This window comes from Primulina eburnea, chromosome 3 (genome assembly GCF_022965805.1).
Source record: "Primulina eburnea isolate SZY01 chromosome 3, ASM2296580v1, whole genome shotgun sequence".
Lineage (NCBI taxonomy): Eukaryota > Viridiplantae > Streptophyta > Magnoliopsida > Lamiales > Gesneriaceae > Primulina > Primulina eburnea.
In genome coordinates, this window is record NC_133103.1 from 15,145,541 (window position 1) to 15,160,569 (window position 15,029).

The window sequence follows — 15,029 nt, forward strand, 5'->3', positions numbered from 1 at the left end:
TAAGTCCGTGGTTTATACTATGCGATCCTATTGTTAATTAGTCTGTCGAAATCGTTAACAACATGCAATAATCAAAGGAAGATAGCTAGGCTTCGCTTGAAACAAGAAATAACAATAGCATAAACAAATCACTTGTAAAAATGTCAAGAAATAATGTTAAACAACGAGTATGGGTAGGATCCCCTCAAATCCCAACAAATTTAGAGTTTAGCCAACCAAATTCATACTAAAAATCAACAATCTATGCAAGAGAATAAAATACTGAATAATAAAATACTAAATATGACGATGGAAGATGGCTGCGACGCTTGGAATTCTCGAGTTCTTCGAAAGTCTTCCTTACTCCTAGCCTTCTCTCCCAGAAAAAATGATGAAAATATGATGTGTAAGTCTGAAAAACGGCGCCCAATCTCGTGTATTAGGTTAGTGGTCTTGGATAGAGTCCATGAAAATAGAAACAAATCTCGCAGAATCTTGCTGGATCGCGTAACTCGCTAGGGCGGTAGGTTTTGACCGCTGGGGCGAGTGACTCTCGAATAAAAACTTTGAGCCTTCTCTCTAGTCTCGCTGGGGCGGCCACTTTTGACCGCCCGAGCGAGAGATCTTCTGTTAAATTCTTTTGTCCAGGCTAGCAGTCTCGCTGGGGCGGTCAGTTTTAACCGCCCTAGCGAGAGGTCTTCTGTTCGATATCCTCGATAAGACTAGAATGCTCGCTGGGGCGGTCAGTTTTGACCGCCCTAGCGAGGCTTCTTCGTTGTTGTGCCCATTTTCTGCTATATTTTGTTCCATTCCTACAAAATACCACAAAACACACGAAATCAGTCATATGCTAAATAATGCAAACAAAATGCAAGAATAAACTAGAACAAGCTAATATGATGTATGAATGCGACTCGAAACCAACACTAAAAACACGTAAAAACGAGTCCTATCAACCCCCTCATACTAACCTTTTGCTCGCCCTCGAGTAAAATAGGTTAAAGCACGAGATTCTAAACAGACAAAATAAATAAAAAAAACGAAATAACCAACACCAGAAAAAGTTAATGGTGAGTTAACAATTTTATGTTCGTGCCTCAGTAAATTTTTTCACATCATAATCAAGTCATTTCACAAATAAATACTCTTTTTCATCTACAAATAAGTCTTGGCACTAATTCGAACGTGTGTGTGTCATGGTGGGTCTAGTCATTCGTACGTCAAATAGATCAATCGTCAAGTTATGCAAGTCACTCAATTAACACTTCAATACAAATCTCACTAGCATGCATCCCCGTGTCCATTCATCACTAACCATCATTTTGAACTTTAGTCAATTTTTAAGTGCATAGAAGGGTGTCGAAAGGAAAGAAAATAAGCTCAAGTGGCGAAAAGTTGGGAGTACATCGATCATTTTCATTGTGCAATTGTCAAGACTGTGTGTCAGACTTCCTCGACTCCTTACATCTCCAACTTTTAGCCAAGGAATAGAATTTCATTCCTTTTATTTTCGGCTCCCCCTCACCTTACATCTCCTTTTTTCACAAAGTTCTTTTTACAAGAACTTTGTTATTTCAACATTTTGATGCACAATTTTCACACATGTACTCCCTAGGCTAAGAATATATCTTTTTGGATTACAGCTGGTTAGGAGTACTGTATTTGAATTCAGGATATTGACAAGGGGGCATATGTACGGTTCAAGGTCAGTCAAATGCTATCATGCACGATCTCAATTAGTGACTTATTTCCACGGGTTTTCATGCTAAATCAATTCATACGTGATGTCTTTCAAGTTAACCAACAAGAATTTCAAATTTCACCATTATTCCTACAAAATTCTAGGCCCCACACATATGTGCTCAAAAAGTTCAAAATTTGCACCAAAACTCATGTTTCAACAATCCAGAGTATCATTCATGCATTGACCCAATCAATATTTCTCAAAGCAACATCATCATCGGCTCATAAATCATGTCAACTCACCATAAACGACTCACAATCTAACAACGAAAATACACCGACTTAAAAACCCAACTAACAAACTAAATAACTGAACAAACAAACAAAACAAACTACCCGACCCCCTCATACTAGAGTTGTGCAATGCCCTCATCGCACAAAACGAAACAGACACGAAAAACAATAACAACTTATGAATTCAAATGCAACAATAGAAAATGCAAAAGAAAAAGAAAGGGGAAACAGTGAACTCCCCTGATCAAAACTCCTCCTCCTCATCATGCTCAGGTGGTGGACTGCCCTCGTCAGCTGCAGGCGGAATAGGATACGTGTACTGGAAGTGGAAAGGTGGCGGGTATGCTGGAACAGGCGGCCGGCCGGAAGTGTCTAAGCCCAAGTGAGTCGAGATGCCCTGCACCAAGTACTCGATGTTCAGAGTGTGGGCTTGGTCGATGGCCTGATAATGAGTCTGGTAGGTGGCCCAAGCGCCCAACTCGTCGACTCGGTCTCGAATGGCACGGCGGCGTGGCTGCGGTGGTGGTGGATGTCCGACGACCGGCGGTGGTGGAGCGGCTTGCACGTGACCGTAAAATACATCAGCGGGCAGCTCATCCCGTCTCTTCGCGTACTTGGAGGTATGCAGAGCCTCATCGATGGATCTCAGTGGCGGTAGCCACTCATCATCGTGCGCGAAAATCACACCCGCGCGGGCACATAGCTCAGTCACGATAGTGGGGAAATAAAAGGCTAAATTGTTGCAATTGATACAGATAGTCAGCTGCCCGAATATGAGTTTGCCCACATCAATAGGCATCCCGGTATAGATCGCATAAAGAACCACCGCCCTATCCCGCTGTACATCACTCGTATGCCCTACCGGCATCAATCTCTTCGATAGAAAGGCATACCAAAGTGCCGCCTCCACCTTCAAAAATTTCTCAAGAAACACCGTATACGTTCCCGGCTGCTTCCACGTAGTGCCCGAATAACACAATGTGTGAATGATCAGATCGTAATCCGGATTCAGCACCCAAGCCTGGAATACCGAATCATCCACTGCCGGTAAACCCAACAAATCATTTATCGTTTTAGGATCATATGGGACTTGACGTCCCCTCACCCTAGCCTTATTTTCAGTCCCTTCCGGGGCGTTAGCGTAAAACTCACGTACAACCGGCACCACAGCCGCATTCGGTTGTGCTAAAAAATTCGTCCACCCTCGTCCTGCAACCTGGAACTCCTCAAAAATATTATCTAAAATCCACGAAGTACATCCCCTCTCAGGGATTGGTTTTCTATGGAGTTTAGCTTGCTCAAATCGCTCCCTAGCCCTATCATTCACAAATATAGAGGGGGTGGATCGAGAACTAGAGGCACCGCGGGTTACCTTCGAGCGTTTGGAAGCCATGGTAAGAGTAGAGTGCACAAGTAATATGAAGTCGCCGGAAAATTTGGAAGCTCGCCGGAACGTGAAGAGGCGGCGGCGTGGGTGGTGGTCGGAGAGTGTAGATTTGGCCGGGAAAATCGCGTCTTGGGCTTTGCAACAATGGAGATTCACAAATATACCTGTAAATTGGCAAGAAACCACGTCAATCGCTTCAGATCTGGAGTGGAGGGGCGAAAATTTGAGAGAAAAGTGTAGGTTTTGCGAGTGGGAGAAGAGAGAAGGGAGGGCGCAGCTTTTAAACATTCGCGACTCGCTAGGGCGGTCAAAAGTGTCCGCCCTAGCGAGAGTCTGTCTGCCCGAAAATTACGAGTGCTCGCTGGGGCGGACAAAAGTGTCCGCCCTAGCGGGAGAACCTCGGTTTTAAAAATTTTAAAAAGACGCGAGTGTTCGTTAGGGCGGTCAGTTTAGACCGCCCGAGCGAGACATCCTCGACTAAAATTATTTTGAAAAGTTGTAACACTCGCGGGGGCGGTCAAGTTTGACCGCCCTAGCGAGGGATTTTCGGGAAAAAATGTTTTTGAAAATTTCGATTCCTCGCTGGGGCGGACAAAAGTGTCCGCCCTAGCGATGCATGCTCGGCCAAAAATCCATTACAAATTACAACCTCTCGCTGGGGCGGTTAAAATGAACCGCCCTAGTGAGGTATTTTCGAAATCATTTTGAAAAAAAATTTTAATGCAAATGCCATGCAATTATCTAAATGCAAATGATGCAATTAATTAACTAACGAAAAGAATAAAATAAGGAGTAGAAGTAGTTCTCAATTTATCGTCTAGAGCTCGACTTTTCACCCATGTCCTTAACGACTGTCTTGGAGCCGAGTGACTCCAATTTGTGGCTCAATCGTGCCACCAATATAGTGCTTTAATCTTTGGGCGTTCACAGTAAACGTCCCTTCCTTGCCGTCATGCAACACCACTGCACCTGATGGGAACACCTCGGCTATAACGAATGGTCCTGACCATCTTGACTTCAGCTTGCCCGGAAAGAGTCGTAAGCGAGAGTTGTATAACAACACCGCTTCACCCACTTTGAATTCTCTTCTTACAATGTGTTTATCATGGGCTCTTTTGGTGCGTTCCTTGTAAGATAGGGCAAGATCATACGCTGTACCTCGGAACTCATCCAACTGACTCAACTGCAACAGTCGTTTTTCACCTGCAAGAGCAAAATCAAAGTTCAGTGCCTTGGTCGCCCAATATGCTCTATGCTCTAATTCTACGGGTAGATGACATGCTTTACCAAAAAGTAACCTATATGGTGTAGTGCCTATAGGTGTTTTGAACGCAGTACGATAAGCCCACAAAGCATCATCTAACCGAATGGACCAGTCCTTTCGATTCACATTAACCGTCTTTTCTAAAATCCTCTTAATCTCTCGATTGGACACTTCAACTTGTCCACTAGTCTGAGGGTGGTATGGAGTGGAAACTTTGTGGGTGACACCATATTTGCCCATCAGTTTATCAAAAATTTTGTTGCAAAAATGGGTGTCACCATCACTTATGATTGCACGTGGTGTACCGAATCGATTAAAAATGTGTTTTTTCAAAAATTTTAACACCACTTGTGCATCATTCGTGGCACAAGCCTCCGCCTCCACCCATTTAGATACATACTCTACTGCCACCAAAATAAATTTCTTTGTAAAAGACGCAGGAAAAGGACCCATAAAATCAATCCCCCACACATCAAATATTTCACACTCAATAATGTTATTCAAAGGCATCTCATGACGGTTAGAAATATTACCTGTGCGTTGGCATCTATCACAATTGAGAACATACAAACGAGCATCCTTAAAAAGAGTTGGCCAATAGAAGCCACATTCGAGTACCTTAGATGCCGTCCGTATGGGTCCAAAGTGACCACCTACCTCACGGTCATGGCAGTGGTTCAGAATTTGACTGGTTTCCTCCTCCGCTACACATCTCCTTATCATGGCATCTGCACAGATTTTAAACAAAAACGGTTCCTCCCAAAAATAATATTTCACGTCAGAAAAGAATTTCTTTCTTTGGTGAAACGATAAATTTGGGGGAGGTGTGCCAGTGACAAGAAAATTTGCGAAATTGGCATACCAAGGGCACGCATTTACCTCAAACAATTGCTCATCAGGGAACCAGTCATCTATATCAGTGTTAAAGCCATTAATTCTAACATCCTCAAGCCTAGACAGATGATCAGCAACCACATTTTCTACACCCTTTTTATCTCGAATCTCGAGATCAAATTCTTGCAATAGTAAAATCCACCTAATTAACCTAGGTTTCGCATCTTTCTTAGCAAGCAAGTATTTTAGGGCAGAATGATCTGTATACACAATCACTTTAGACAGAACAAGGTATGAATGAAATTTCTCAAAAGCAAATACTATAGCAAGTAGTTCCTTTTCAGTAGTAGCATAATTCAATTGAGCATCATTTAAGGTCTTACTTGCATAGTAGATGGTATGAAATACCTTGTTCTTCCTTTGACCCAGCACCGCACCAACAGCTGTATCACTAGCATCGCACATTACCTCAAACGGTAACTCCCAATCAGGGGCAGTCAGCACAGGTGCTGTCACCAAGCTCTTCTTGAGTACTTCGAATGCCTGCAGACAAGTAGAATCAAAATTAAACTCAACATCTTTCATCAACAAAGAGGATAAAGGTTTAGCAATTTTAGAAAAATCCTTAATAAAACGCCTATAAAAACCCGCATGGCCTAGGAAACTTCGAACTCCCTTTATCGATGAAGGTGGTGGTAGATTTTTGATCACTTCCACCTTGGCCTTGTCGACCTCGATTCCATTCTCCGATACTTTGTGTCCTAACACAATCCCCTCTTGCACCATGAAGTGACATTTCTCCCAATTTAACACCAAATTGCTCTCTTCACATCTAATGAGCACCAAATTCAAATTTTTTAAACATTCATCAAATGAAGAGCCAAAAATAGAGAAATCATCCATAAAAACTTCAAGAAAATTCTCAATCATGTCATGAAAAATAGCGGTCATGCATCTTTGAAATGTAGCAGGTGCATTGCATAGACCAAAGGGCATACGCCTAAACGCAAAAGTACCATAAGGGCAAGTGAAAGTAGTTTTCTCTTGGTCCTCGGGTGCAATTGTGATTTGGTTGTATCCCGAATATCCATCCAAAAAACAGTAAAATTCATGACCGGCTAATCGTTCAATCATTTGATCAATAAATGGCAAGGGGAAGTGATCTTTACGGGTTGCATCATTTAATTTCCTATAATCCATGCACACACGCCAACCCGTAACGATTCTAGTGGGAATCAACTCATTTTTTTCATTGGTAATAACAGTAATCCCACCCTTTTTAGGCACACATTGTACAGGACTTACCCACGCACTATCAGAGATAGGATAGATAATACCTGCGTCCAGAAGTTTGATCGTTTCAGCTTTTACTACCTCTTGCATCTTTGGATTGAGTCTCCTTTGTGGTTGTGCTAGAGGTGAGTACTTATCTTCCATTAGGATTTTGTGCATGCAGATCGAAGGACTTATCCCCTTGATGTCCGAAACTTTCCAAGCGAATGCTCCTCTATGCTCCTTAAGGACTCCCAAGAGCTTACTCTCCATATCGTCTGTCAAAGAAGAGGAAATAATAACAGGCAGTTTATTATTTTCTCCTAAATATACGTACTTGAGATGTGGAGGTAGTGGTTTGAGCTCCAAAGTGGGTGGCTCCTCTAGGCTTGACTTTTGAGGCACTAAATCTTTTCTATCCCCCAATTCCTCTAGTCGAAGCCTCACTTGCTTTCTCCAAGGTGGAATGGCATTCAAATGAGCTACCATCTCCATCCTTTCCTTGTCCAGCTCGTCCTCCTGTTTTTCAGTAGTGAGAGTAGCCTCCAATGGCTCTTGCAATCCATCCTGCACAAAATCACAAACAAGAGAATCTAAGACATCAACGCGAAAACAACTATCATCGTGCATTGTGTGCTTGAGAGTATTAAAGACATCAAAAATAATTTCTTCTTCTCCAACTCTCAGTCTCAATTTTCCCTCGTCAACATCGATCAGTGCTTTCCCTGTAGCCAGAAATGGTCTCCCTAGGATTAAAGGCATCTCCAAATCTTCCTCCATATCAAGTACTACAAAATCTGCAGGAAAAATAAACTTATCCACTTTCACCAAGACATCTTCGATAATCCCACGTGGATACTTGACAGATCTGTCAGCCAGCTGCAATGACATCCTAGTTGGCTTGGGTTCACCCAATCCCAGTCTCCTAAACACAGAATACGGCATCAAATTAATACTCGCACCAAGATCACATAGAGCTTTATGAAAATTAATATCACCAATAATGCAAGGTATAGAGAAACTCCCTGGATCTTTTTGCTTAGGAGGCATCCTGTTTTGAACTAAAGCGGAGCAATTTTCAGTCAAGTTCACAGTCATATGATCTTCTAGCTTCCGCTTGTTTGCTAAGATATCTTTCAAGAATTTTGCATAACTTGGCATATTCAGTAAAGCATCAGCAAAAGGAATGTTAATATGCAGTTTTTTGAATATCTCAAGAAATTTACCAAATTGTGCATCTAACTTAGCTTTTTTCAGTGCAGCAGGAAAAGGTGGGGGGATAACAATTTTACTCGGTGCAATAGGTGTAAAAGTAGAGTTAGAAGACTTACCTCCATGCTGTTCCACCTCATCCTCACCTTGCTTGTTCTTTTCCTCCTTAGACTCAAGTGCCTTTCCACTGCGCAATTCCACAGCTTTCACATGCTCTCTCGGGTTAGTCTCCGTGTTGCTTGGCTCGATTTAAAATATCGCAAGTGCACGATAGTCAAGTTATAATAAACGTACGTGAATACGAGTATCGATCCACAAGGACTGCGTTACACTATTCTTATTTTCACTTAAATTTCTCTAGCAACGATAGATGGAGTTGGTGATTAAACTAAAGTGAATTTAATACTAAAATGATTAAAATGCAAGAACAAATAATCAAGAAATCAATGATTAAATTGGATGAAAATCAAATGAGAAACGAATTTGTTGGGAATTATCAGTTCACCTACCACTCGTGTTCAGATAATTAGACTCGACTTTTACTCGTGCATTCGACGGAATTCCCTAGACTAATCAATATACTCTGTCGAGCTATATTAATACTAATCATAAACATGCAGTAATCAAGTGTCCTCAATTATTTAACAGTTCACGATTGCATTACGTTCTATGGAATCCACTAGCTTTCATCCGGGTGAACTATTACTATCGACACGTACCCAATTCCGTATGTCTACTAAAATTGTAAGTCCGTGGTTTATACTATGCGATCCTATTGTTAATTAGTCTGTCGAAATCGTTAACAACATGCAATAATCAAAGGAAGATAGCTAGGCTTCGCTTGAAACAAGAAATAACAATAGCATAAACAAATCACTTGTAAAAATGTCAAGAAATAATGTTAAACAACGAGTATGGGTAGGATCCCCTCAAATCCCAACAAATTTAGAGTTTAGCCAACCAAATTCATACTAAAAATCAACAATCTATGCAAGAGAATAAAATACTGAATAATAAAATACTAAATATGACGATGGAAGATGGCTGCGACGCTTGGAATTCTCGAGTTCTTCGAAAGTCTTCCTTACTCCTAGCCTTCTCTCCCAGAAAAAATGATGAAAATATGATGTGTAAGTCTGAAAAACGGCGCCCAATCTCGTGTATTAGGTTAGTGGTCTTGGATAGAGTCCATGAAAATAGAAACAAATCTCGCAGAATCTTGCTGGATCGCGTAACTCGCTAGGGCGGTAGGTTTTGACCGCTGGGGCGAGTGACTCTCGAATAAAAACTTTGAGCCTTCTCTCTAGTCTCGCTGGGGCGGCCACTTTTGACCGCCCGAGCGAGAGATCTTCTGTTAAATTCTTTTGTCCAGGCTAGCAGTCTCGCTGGGGCGGTCAGTTTTAACCGCCCTAGCGAGAGGTCTTCTGTTCGATATCCTCGGTAAGACTAGAATGCTCGCTGGGGCGGTCAGTTTTGACCGCCCTAGCGAGGCTTCTTCGTTGTTGTGCCCATTTTCTGCTATATTTGGTTCCATTCCTACAAAATACCACAAAACACACGAAATCAGTCACATGCTAAATAATGCAAACAAAATGCAAGAATAAACTAGAACAAGCTAATATGATGTATGAATGCGACTCGAAACCAACACTAAAAACACGTAAAAACGAGTCCTATCAAATTTCCTTATCATCCACCGTTTTCATGGGGATATAGGGACCTTTCACCGTTATTTTCCAAAGGTCGTAATTGACGGATTGGATGTATAGAGATATTCTATTCTTCCAATATCCGTAATTAGTACCATTGAAAAGAGGGGGACGATTTGTGGATTGTCCTTGGGCATACTCGCTTGCTAGATTGGCCATTTTTAAAAGATTTTGAAAAACTTGGCTCTGATACCACTTGAAGAACCTAAAGGGGGGCGGGGGGTGAATAGGTTCTTTAAGGCCCTTTAGCGTTTTTAAAACGAGTTTGCAAAAATTGCAAGCGGAAGACTTGAGGGACAATCACAAATAAATACGATAAATGAATGCGTAAAGTAAGTGCGTAAAATAAATGCGTAATTTAAATGCAATAAAGTAAATGCGTAAGGTAAAGAGGGATAGAGATGTTTATGGAAGTTCGACGAAGAATCGTCTACGTCTCCCCTTCTCGATGAAGATCGAGGTATCACTATAACGACTTGGCTTTAGAAGCTCCAAGCTAGCTTTTACAACCACGCCTCGATGCGTCTACTTGGCCTTGAGGGCTCCAAGGATAGCCACGAACTTTACAACCCACTCGAGAGTATTACTTTCACTCTTTTTCTACAACTCTTTTGATATTACAACTCTTTTAATCAACGCACACACGAGATAGTAGAAAGCTTTATAAGAGACAAGAGAGAATGGAGTGGGATGATTGAGAATGCATCCTCAAAGGCCTATTTATACTAGTCTTGGACGCCAAGGTTCGGATCTTCCGTTTGTGCTTCGGAACTTCCGATGTGATTGAAATCAATTTGCGTAATTCTGGCATGACTTCGGATCTTCCGTTCTTGACTTCGTAGGGTCCGAACATATGCTTCGGAGGGACCGATCAAACTTCGTTTCTTCCGAACAATTCTTTCAGAAAGTGTATGAACAACTTCGGAAAGTCCGAACTCCAGTTCGTATCGTCCGAACATTCCCGCGTTCCGGAGATTTGAAATCTTCAACACTTCGTAGCTTCCGATCATGTCCATCGTAGCGTCCGAAATCTACTCAATCAATCAGTCAGATCAAATTGTCTCCGGATTGAAGTGATTTGATTGCTTGTGTTCGGAACGTCCGATCCAGTCTTCGGAACGTCCGAACTCGCTCCTCGCAGCTTCCGAACAGCTTCTATTTTGCTTCTGATTGGCACAATTTCGGAACGTCCGAACCAAATTTCGGATCTTCCGAACGTAACCTTGTTCTTAATTTCCTGCATGCCTCAATATAAAACATTAGTACATTTTTAAGCCAAGTTTTGGTATCATCAAAACAAAAACTTTGGGATATGTTACAGCAATAAAAACATTAATCTCATCCTCGAGATTTGTATGCGTTTAAGGCGTAACAGTGGTTCCACTATTCTACCGCATTTGAAAACATTACCTTAATTATCTTAGTTTTCTGCTTCCCCTTGAACAGAAAAACTCGAGAAAACAAAATCTTCTGATTATGTTTCTAATATATCAAGGACGACTCAGAAATGCACCATTCAAGGAAAAACAACCCAAATTCAAAACCGAAATCACAAAAACGATCCTTATGTAATCAAAACAGCATGTTTAAGAATATATAAAACTAAAAACACATCAAAATTCTAGCTAGAAATAAGCCAAAAAAAGCAATGGAGTAGAGATTCAGAGACACAGACCTTCTCGTCCTGGCGAAGGACAATATAGATATGGACTTTATCAATGGCTCGTAAAATAAGGCAAGTGCCACAAAGATTGAACGACACATTTCACCTTTGGTATGAAAGGACATATATAAATAGGGGGCCAATGTTGGTATTAAATGACAAAAATTCATAATTAATAAGGGTCAAGAGAACAAAACAACCATGTTCTTGTGAGTAACGGAAGAATAAAAAACGACACAAAGATTGAATGACCAAATGTACATATCACCCTTGGTACTAAATGACATAAATAAATAATAAGGGTGCCAAAGTTGGTATTAAATTAAAGAACATAAATTCATAATTAATAAGGGTGTCAAAGTAATTTCACAATTGAAGTGACATATTTATATAGATAATAGATATATATAAAACAAGTACTAGTTTGTAGCAATTGATTGCAAAACAGTCTGAAAGAATAAACAAAGCCTTTTCAGATAAAGAGGAATCACTCCCAAAATGTTATTGCTGTCATCCCTAGCAATGATATGTTGTGGAACCCATCCTGTTTCCTAAAGTGGCTAAGAGACTATTAATATGCCAATCTTGCGGGCAAACGCAAATTATGAGAGCGGAAGAAAATGAGCAGATTTTATAATAAAGTACCCTAATGGTTTTCTGGCATATTGAAATATCAAGATATTTGATACCCCCGTAAGAGCTCGAGTCATGGATGACCCGGAATATCAAATGGATTCCCAAATCCGAGTAAGTCTGCAGGTGGATTCTTCTGGAGCCGGGCAGGTGCAAGCCCATGCTCTACTCTCCGGGCAGTCATAGGCCCGGGCTCTTGTATAAATCTCCAGGGAGGCATTCTACCCGGCCACCTCGATATGAGCACCGCACTCGAGTATACTAGCAGAATAGGATGTGGGCGACTGTCCCATCTCTGACACCGTGCCGATGAGTTGACATGTCAGAATATAGGATGTGCTCAGCCGTCCTACTATAATTAGTAGGTAGCACGGAGAACGAGGTCATCATTACTCCTCATACTATAAATACCAGGTTCTCTCTTTACATTTACATTGGATTCATCACACCAATATCACAGCCATCACTTGGTTACATTGGTTTTATTGCTTGAGTACCCTGCTGACTTAAGCATCGGAGTGGCCACGCCGGACACCCCTCCGACGCCCATTGACGAGTTCATCTCCTTGTCTGCAGGTCATAGTGGAAGCTATAACTCACAAGTTCATCTACTTTGCTCATTTTCCTGAACAACATTATAAATTATTGATTCGATCCGGTGGAGCACCCGACCCTGCTCATCCATTTCGCCAGGATCGCATCATTGGCGCCGTCTGTGGGAAAGTGAGTTCAAGACGTAGATATGGTTTCCATTCAGAACTTAAGTCCGACCTCACGCTCGGCACTCAGTAAGCCCAACTCTGCTTGGCAAACATACAAGTCCGACCAGCTCGGCACTCAGATTTTATGTGGGTTTTATATGGGCTCAAAGCTCAGCAGCTATCCCGGATTGGCATGGAAGAACATTTTCTATGCACTCATTAGCATACAGCTATATTAGTCACCTAATTTAGCTCAACCAGAGAAGTTCCACTCTACCGAAAATGAATTTGGATTCAATATTTCCAGGTTAGTAATTTGGTTTTTAAACTAATATAGCAGGAGAAGCAAAATCTTGAAAGTCCGGTAGGTATGAGGCCCCGGCATCCGGCACTATATCTTAAGTCTGGGAGGTATGAGGCCCCGACATCCTATTTTAAGTCCAGGGATTCGTACCCTGGCTCGGGGCTCCGTACCTCGACCATTTATGAAGGCCAGGGCTCCGCACCCTGGTTATCTATTAAGTCCAGGGATCCGTACCCTGGCTCGGGGCTCCGTACCTCGACCATTCATGAAGGCCAGGGCTCCGCACCCTGGTTATCTATTAAGTCCAGGGATCCGTACCCTGGCTCGGGGCTCCGTACCTCGACCATTCATGAAGGCCCAGGCTCCGCGCCTTGGTTATTTATAAGCCCAGGATTCTCAAACCTGGCTCGGGGCTCCGTACCTCGACCATTTATGAAGGCCAGGACTCCGCACCCTGGTTATCTATTAAGTCCAGGGATCCGTACCCTGGCTCGAGGCTCCGTACCTCGACCATTCATGAAGGCCCAGGCTCCGCGCCTTGGTTATTTATAAGCCCAGGGTTCTCAAACCTGGCTCGGGGCTCCGCACCTCGACCATTCCCAAGTCCCGGGACACGCTCCCCGGCCCAAGGCTCCGCGCCTTGGTTATTTATAAGCCCAGGGTTCTCAAACCTGGCTCGGGGCTCCGCACCTCGACCATTCCCAAGTCCCGGGACACGCTCCCCGGCCCAAGGCTCCGCGCCTTGGTTATTTATAAGCCCAGGGTTCTCAAACCTGGCTCGGGGCTCCGTACCTCGACCATTCATGAAGGCCCAGGCTCCGCGCCTTGGTTATTTATAAGCCCAGGGTTCTCAAACCTGGATCGGGGCTCCGCACCTCGACCATTCCTAAGTCCCGGGACACGCTCCTCGGCCCAAGGCTCCGCGCCTTGGTTATTTATAAGCCCAGGGTTCTCAAACCTGGCTCGGGGCTCCGTACCTCGACCATTCATGAAGGCCCAGGCTCCGCGCCTTGGTTATTTATAAGCCCAGGGTTCTCAAACCTGGATCGGGGCTCCGCACCTCGACCATTCCCAAGTCTCGGGACACGCTACCCGGCCCAAGGCTCCGCGCCTTGGTTATTTATAAGCCCAGGGTTCTCAAACCTGGCTCGGGGCTCCGTACCTCGACCATTCATGAAGGCCAGGGCTCCGCACCCTGGTTATCTATTAAGTCCAGGGATCCGTACCCTGGCTCGGGGCTCCGTACCTCGACCATTCATGAAGGCCCAGGCTCCGCGCCTTGGTTATTTATAAGCCAGGGTTCTCAAACCTGGCTCGGGGCTCCGCACCTCGACCATTCCCAAGTCCCGGGACACGCTCCCCGACCCAAGGCTCTGCGCCTTGGTTATTTATAAGCCCAAGGTTCTCAAACCTGGCTCGGAGCTCCGTACCTCGGCCATTCCTAAGTCCGGGAGATATGAGGCCCTGGCATCTTATGCAAAGACCGGGAGGCACAAGGCCCCGGCATCTTATCTCAAGTCCATGAGACACGAGACTCCGGCATTTCATCTCATTTCTGAGAGACATGAAGCCCCCGATGCTTTTATAGAACAAGATTGATTATCTCTTTGGGAATCCAAGCATGACTGATCGGGACAGCGAGTATGACTCTAGCCCGACTCTTTAAGGGATGTGTGATGATACCCCCGTAAGAGCTCGAGTCATGGATGACCCGGAATATCAAATGGATTCCCAAATCCGAGTAAGTCTGCAGGTGGATTCTTCTGGAGCCGGGCAGGTGCAAGCCCATGCTCTACTCTCCGGGGAGTCATAGGCCCGGGCTCTTGTATAAATCTCCAGGGAGGCATTCTACCCGGCCACCTCGATATGAGCACCGTACTCGAGTATACTAGCAGAATAGGATGTGGGCGACTGTCCCATCTCTGACACCGTGCCGATGAGTTGACATGTCAGAATATAGGATGTGCTCAGCCGTCCTACTATAATTAGTAGGTAGCACGGAGAACGAGGTCATCATTACTCCTCATACTATAAATATCAGGTTCTCTCTTTACATTTACATTGGATTCATCACACCAATATCACAGCCATCAC

The 15,029-nt window shown here is 43.4% G+C and overlaps 1 protein-coding gene across 5 annotated transcripts in view; it reads right to left on the reverse strand.

The window, feature by feature from the left end:
- LOC140826881 (glycosyltransferase BC10-like) overlaps positions 1-15,029 on the reverse strand; it is a 51,991-nt gene that overhangs the window by 35,828 nt on the left and 1,134 nt on the right. Inside the window, exon 3 of one of the 5 annotated variants that reach the window (XR_012116886.1) lies at positions 11,701-11,848. The exons of the other annotated variants lie outside the window; for them this stretch is intronic. The gene's annotated coding sequence lies outside the window, so the exon portion shown is untranslated. Of the gene's footprint in view, positions 1-11,700; positions 11,849-15,029 lie in introns of those variants that run through there. 5 annotated transcript variants of the gene reach the window in all.